This window comes from Carassius gibelio, chromosome B3 (genome assembly GCF_023724105.1).
Source record: "Carassius gibelio isolate Cgi1373 ecotype wild population from Czech Republic chromosome B3, carGib1.2-hapl.c, whole genome shotgun sequence".
Classification (NCBI taxonomy): domain Eukaryota; kingdom Metazoa; phylum Chordata; class Actinopteri; order Cypriniformes; family Cyprinidae; genus Carassius; species Carassius gibelio.
The window spans coordinates 23053477-23060678 of NC_068398.1; the positions used below are offsets into that span (position 1 = coordinate 23053477).

General features: G+C 35.9%; 1 long non-coding RNA gene across 1 annotated transcript; it reads right to left on the reverse strand.

Moving 5' to 3' along the window:
* Positions 1-5786: 5786 nt before the first annotated feature.
* Positions 5787-6358, reverse strand: LOC127953737 (uncharacterized). Its single transcript, XR_008153325.1, has 2 exons — positions 6212-6358; positions 5787-6123 (listed from the first exon to the last, which is right to left on the reverse strand). It is a non-coding gene; the product is annotated as an uncharacterized LOC127953737 (long non-coding RNA).
* Between the last annotated feature and the right edge of the window lie 844 nt (positions 6359-7202).

Here is a 7202-nt window from a genome sequence, read left to right on the forward strand (position 1 = left end):
CACATCCTATAATAGATTTAGTGATACACCTTAATTACAGCAATTATAACTTTTCACCTAATATAAATAAATCAAAATCAATAAATAAAATAATAATCCATTAAAATAAATGTAAAGTTTTTTTCACCTTGCATTGCGTTTTGGAACCAAACATTATATATTCATTATATTATTTCTTTATTCATTACGAATTCAAACAACAAATTGCCGTTTGAAGTTCTTTAAAGCTCTTTTGGAACATTGTAGCTGCTTTAATTCAAACCACAGCCGGGGCGTGAGTGAAATCTCTTCTACTTGTCTTTACCATGAGTTGTAGCATTAAAACAAACATAATTAAACTTAAAATTCATTTTAAAATATACAGTGCAACTTTCTTGAATTCATCAACTTTATCAGATTTTCAACTGTGGAGAGATGTATTAAACAGCTTGTGAACAGCATGTCCCCCGAGTTACATTTGGCGAGTCACTGAATGTCCATAACTCAGAAGTTCAGAATACATGACGTAATATTAATAAGTGGGTCACTGTTAATATGGGCAATGTATTTATATTGTTCGACTTGGCTAGATTTATTTATATTGTTGTTCATTTTGAAGTTTAACTTTTTTTCTCTTGATATCAGTTCAGTTTGACATGATCGGTTGTTTTTTAGCATGGCATGCTTCCTGCTCTAAGAAGTGTTTTTTTTTGTTATTAATGTTAATGTTAAGCTTTTTGAAACCACATTAAGGGAGCAATTTGCATAAAACTCTTTGTTACAGATACTTAATCTAAATGATAATGATGTCAAGCAAATTTGACCTAAAATCTGGCATTTTAAAAATTCATTTATTTTTTAAAGTCAAGAGCAAAGTCATGATCTAAACACTAAAAAACAACTAATATAGAAATAGCAAAGTATTGAACAACCTGAAAGTCATTGATTAGGGCAACTCTCTCTCTCTCTCTCTCTCTCTCTCCCTCTCTCTCCCTCACTCTCCTTGTCTAGCTAGCAAACCAGATTTAAGGGCATAATCCATATTTGCTGAAGCAGCATCATTTGTTTACTTGTGTACCAGGAATAAGCTGTTTGAAACCACATGGACAAGCATAAAGACTTTTGCTTTAGTAGCGCCACTAATGATTTGTTAAATTCAGTGGTTTAACTCTTCACATTTTAGATTAGGGAAAAAATATTCACTATTTACTAGGCGTTTTATCTCAATAACCTCCAAATGTGCTGCTTATTAATAGTTAGTAAGGTAGTTGTTACATTTAGATATGGATTAAGATTAAGGATCTAAAATATGGTCATGCAGAATAATGCATTAATATGTGCTTTATAAATAGCAATAAACAGCCAGTATGCTAGTTATATGCATGCTAATAAGCAACTAGTTAATAGTAGAGATTTGTTCCTTAAAATAAAATGCTAAAGCAGTTTATGTGTATTTTTTAGGGCAGGATAGTCTCATTCTGAACTCTTCTGTCTGCAAATATTGTCACACAAGTGAGTGAAATGGATGGATTCATTTAAAAAGACGCCACAAAAGAAAATGTGGCGTGTAATTAAGGGGTCATGGCATTTAAATTGAGTTAAAACTGCAAACACTCACTGTTTTATTGAGGAAGTTCTGCTGCTTTGAATCTCTCTGTCCTCCAGGGTGGAGCACGCAGGAATCAGGTTTTCTGGGCCCGCAGCTGTAAGTGGCTGATAAGGCCGTAGGCAGAAAAGCCAACATTTCGCCCCGGCTGTGCAACTTATCCCCCATCCCTTTTATAGGGTGTGATAAGCTCTGTGTCCTCACATTCTCAGTTCTCCACAGAGGAAAGCACAGGAGATAGGAGAGTCGAGCATGCTGCTGGATTAGCACAACCAGCTCCAACTTACCACAATTTGAGGAGTCTTATAACTGCAGCCGCTGTACATTCGACTGTGGTTTTACAGAGGTGGAAACCCCTGAAACATCAGCAATCAACTAGAAACAGGGCACACTGGCTGGGGCTAGTTGTCACATGTGGAAATAACTTGAACCGAGAATGACTAGTTTTTTAGTTTCTGAATTTGAATAAAGATGAATGGCACCCTTGTTGTTTGAAGGTTTATAAGCCACTTATTTGATAGATAGATAGATAGATAGATAGATAGATAGATAGATAGATAGATAGATAGATAGATAGATAGATAGATAGATAGATAGATAGATAGATAGATAGATAGATAGATAGATAGATAGATAGAGCTTTTGCTGGTATAATTATGTGTGGCTGAGCTTGCTGAACACAGCCTAGAGCCAATGTAAGATATTGCACAGCACTCTGGGTAGAATAAGCCCTAATGACCTTCACTCATCTGTCATCCCGGATGTGATCAATCTGTTTGCGGGCAGTGATGGAGAGAAAAGCATCAAATAAGTGATATGGATCTGACAAAATATTCCATTCATCAGCTCCGAGCCACATGACATTTGGCCTAAAAATGATATTGATGTGGCCCTATTTTAAGACACAAACTGCATTTGACCATTCAGTGTCCTCTGATTGGTCAATTTATCTACTCCGAATGGGAAGTAGCAACGAAAGGTCAGTTTACCCGAAAAGCCAATTTTGCAGTTGATGTCACGAAAACAAACAAACACAAAAAACAATCGAAGTTTTCCAACACTGATGTAGGCTACAAAACTAGCCAAACACGAACACAATAAAAAGCTATTGTTTAACCAAATAGAAATTCATTAATCTTGCTCAAGCTTTTTTTTATTTAAACTCCTTCATCCACATGCATTACATTGGATATGACCAAAAGGTTTCATTTAAACTTTAACCACTAAGACCTGTCCCAGCATGGGTTTATATGTCGGCACTATCAACTGCTAATACTAAAATAAAAATATTTAAAGTAGTACATATTTATAGTATACATTTCATGGTGTATTATGGAACGGAAATAATTTCCATTTATTGAGATTTCCACATTTAAATTAAAATTTAATTCAACTTTAACAAATTTCCATCGCTTAACATTGGGGGAATAGGCATTTTAATCTACTTTAATTTCAACATTTACGAATACATTATTAAAATCAAAAGTTGTATGCTTCTAACAAATTGGTCCTTATTTTGAAGTGTTACCAAATAATACAAAATAATTATAGTGCCTAATAGAGGCATATAGGTCCAACATGGCTCTAAACAATCCACTCATATAATGCATTGATTTCATTGAGATCCGCCATGATAAAGCACTGGTTTGGTGATTATTAAAGCAGATGGCACTTATATGACCCATCACACAAGACATAAAGCTGCCAGCGTGGCTCTGACAGTGCTTAAATCTGAAGACGGTGTGGAGTAAAGCTCTATTTTGAGCCACTGGAAGTGTCTGAATGAATCGCACCACTATAAACAATGTTGTCAGGATCATGGTGCGAGCAGCAACAGAAGGAAACAAACAAGCCTAGCCCAGGTACACGAACCTGATGTCATAATTCGTTTCTAAAAAAACATTCATCCTGTTTTGGATGTGGTACATGAAATTGCTATGAACCTGTCGATTTGACTTTGCTTGTTTGTTTCCCTCAGTGATACAGACGTGTGGACGGCGTCATGCTGAGGGGGACAAATAAGGCTGGGTTCAAAGGATACAGCGATCACAAAAGCAGCACAGCTAGAGCAGACCGTGTTATAACTCTCAGTGCTGTTTCCTCCTCAGTTCTACTTCAGGTTATTCATATTCCTCCCACTACCCTTTATTTCTTTCTATCCCTCTCTCCTGTCAAAACACATTTAACTCTTTCTGAAGAATCATTTTTGCATGTTGAGTTTTGGAGCATGTGCTCCCTCCACACTCATTCTCCTCCTCATACCAGCCTCTTTAATGTTCCTTGCAGGACTTTTGACCAGATGCATATCTTTATGGGGTTAGAATTGTTGCATTATTCCAAATAAATAGATTATTATCCATAAATAAATGTAACGAGATTCACAAAAATATATCAAATTCACAAATAAATGTAAAGAGTTTCACAAAAAAATATAAAACTCACAAATAAATAAAATGAGATTTGCAAATAAAAAAATATATATTTACAAATGTGTTTAATGTCACAAACACAACTCTACCTGGCATTTATTTGTGAACCGCTGTCTGTGCATTTGTAAATTACTGCACGCATTTGTGGATCGCTTCCTGTGCATTTGTGGATTTGAAACACTTCTAGCGTCGATGTGCAGATAAATCCACAAATAAGTGGACTCCACCCACCGTCTACTTAACCCAATCAGACAACGCCCATGTTGCACTGACCAATCGCAGCACGCTCTCTCTCCAACCAATCACGTTTTGCCTAACAACCAGGGCGGGATCAGACACATGAACGCGAGTCACTCGCTACAGTCTCTTCAACATGGCCCATCAAGAGGAGTAAAGACAGGTGAGTGATGCTAACACAGTAATTAACTGAAGTTTTACCAGGTTCTTGATATGTCATCATTTGTCATAACTAGTGAGGTAGTTTGACAATTTACACCATGATTTAATAAGTTATTATTTGCTCTCAAGCACCATTTCGAAGACTGTCGCATTTGTCTGCCACATACATCAAGGGTGTCTTAATTCTAAAATGGACCATTATTCATTGTGAGGTGTAAATTGTTGTAATTTCTTTACTTTTGAATTTCTTTACTTGTGGCCTACAAAATGCGACCTCCTTGAGGAAGCAGCCCTCGAAACAGTCAGCGGATTTATTTTACATTTAGAATTACTGAATTAGTTTATTAGATTAAATAAACTATTACTTAATATTGAGTGCAAGATGAAGAATATGTGAAGCTGCGGGTAGATTCGATGTGCGCCTGTAGTAAGGTTGCCAACTGCCCTAATTATACAGATATACGTTTGGGGTAAGATCTTCCACTGCATATTACATGAGACTCGGTTTTATTCCCCCTTGTCACCCCCCGCAGTGGCATCGTCTCAGATACTACGAGTATGTGTGAACTGAGGGTCATAAGCTGTTGTTACGTTACCTGTAATGCATGACATGACCACAGCCTGTTCATAGATTTATTGTAATTTATTATAAAGCACATTTGAGGAAAAATTGGTATGTCGTTCAGGTTACTATGATTGGAAGTATTAATAACATGTATTTAGTTACCACTTATAGTCCAACTGAACTTCTTGTACTACAAGTGGTAACTAAATACATATTGTTTTAAATAGAGGTAGTATATTAAAAGCACATTTTAGTTTATGGTGTCTCAAAAGAGCACAGTTGAGTACACTTAGATGTTCTTAAGATTATATTTTTTATTAATACTTTGCAAATCAAATTAGCGATATTTATTGTTTTAATATGTATTATAAATGGCTTAATTACAATATAAATCCTGTAAAAAGTATTTTTCAAACTTCTCATTCTAAGACTCATTGCAGTTTGACAGTTTTAATGCATACAACCTTCCATAAAATGTTAAGAGTTGTTTGTATGCATCTTCTGATTATTTTTCCACACAGTTACTACAGACCAGCTACAAAAGCTTACATCATTTTGGACTGGATGGGAAGTCCCATCCAAGAATATCCAGGTAAATGTTTGGAATGGAAGATACTTCAAGGCTTCTACCTGCAGCAGGACCCTGATGATACCAGCTGAAATAACCACAATGGATAACTTTGCATCTACATTGCAAGCTTGTGCTAACACATCCTCCACTGGATTTGGACTCATTTAATTCTGGACACTGGTTCTATGTAATTTTTTTTTCTATGTACAAGTAATAATAATAAAAAAAGTACTTCAATAACATTTTAAAATAAATTTAATTATTTTACATGTCTTAAAAGGTTGTTTCCACAAGTTTTACTTAAGATACAACTATATATACACATTTACAACCTTGCTGTCAAAATTAGAGCAGCAGAAATAAACCTTCAAATATCCCTTTATTCAATCAAAGTCTGTACATATGTGAGAGTCTTGAGGTATACATCTACTCCAAATGAATCAGACACTTGCAGTGGGTCAATTTGCTCATTTGTGAGTTGTGGCCTGTGAATTACAGGCACGTTGACTGCAAAGTGAACATGGTCAGCATCTCCACCATCTTGTTCAACTGCCATTGAGTCTGAATATTCCATCTAAAGGTAAACAAATAAATCATTTTAAATATGGGGGGTTAATCTAACAGAGCAAAACCAATAAAGCATTGTAAGAAGAAATAATTACCTCAGGGTTAATTATTGGATTCTGTCTCTGGCCAAACACATTCTCTCATCCAACGAACGATAGTTGTATGAGTGACACCTAAAATGTTACTGATGTTTTCCTGGGGTAATCCAAGCTTCAGAAAGTGGATTAGTCTGTCATTTGCTGTCTCACTGTCCTAAAATGCATAATAACAAACACAGAACATTTTGATCAATGCAATAAACCTTGTTCATAATGAAATATTAGTCTAATTGGTAAATACAGCACAGTACTTTAGATTTTTTTATTTTTAGCAGATAGCCAATATTCCAACAATATTTTAAAATGTAACATGCTACATGACCAAGTGGTCATTTAATTACCTTAAAAAAATAATAATAACACAGACGGACGGATGGGTTCAGAAAACACCAGAGAGGTAGAAAACTGGGAAACACTAGTTAAATTACAAATAACGTTATAGTTTTATTTTGGATGTTACTACAGTAATGAGCATTATATATAATAGTAATTAGTGGAGCGGCTTGGCCCTGGTGTCAGATCCCTGGCGATGATCTGCACTAATGCCCGAGCAGCACTTTCACCTTGTGCAGAAAGGCCCTGAACAAACAGTAAGTAAACACAAACTGCAGCCAAATATTTAACTGAACAGACTGTAGTTTAAAGGTGCATGGAGTAACCGTTCCAGTTATATACAAGGGAACATAATAATGAGGAAAGCCAACTTTTCACTAGTGATGGGAAGTCAGGTTCTTTTTTCGAAAACTGGTTCTTTTCGACAGTTAATTTCAATTAACATGTCATGCATTACAGGTAACGTAACAACAGCTTATGACCCTCAGTTCACACATACTCGTAGTATCTGAGACGATGCCACTGCGGGGGGTGACAAGGGGGAATAAAACCGAGTCTCATGTAATATGCAGTGGAAGATCTTACCCCAAACGTATATCTGTATAATTAGGGCAGTTGGCAACCTTACTACAGGCGCACATCGAATCTACCCGCA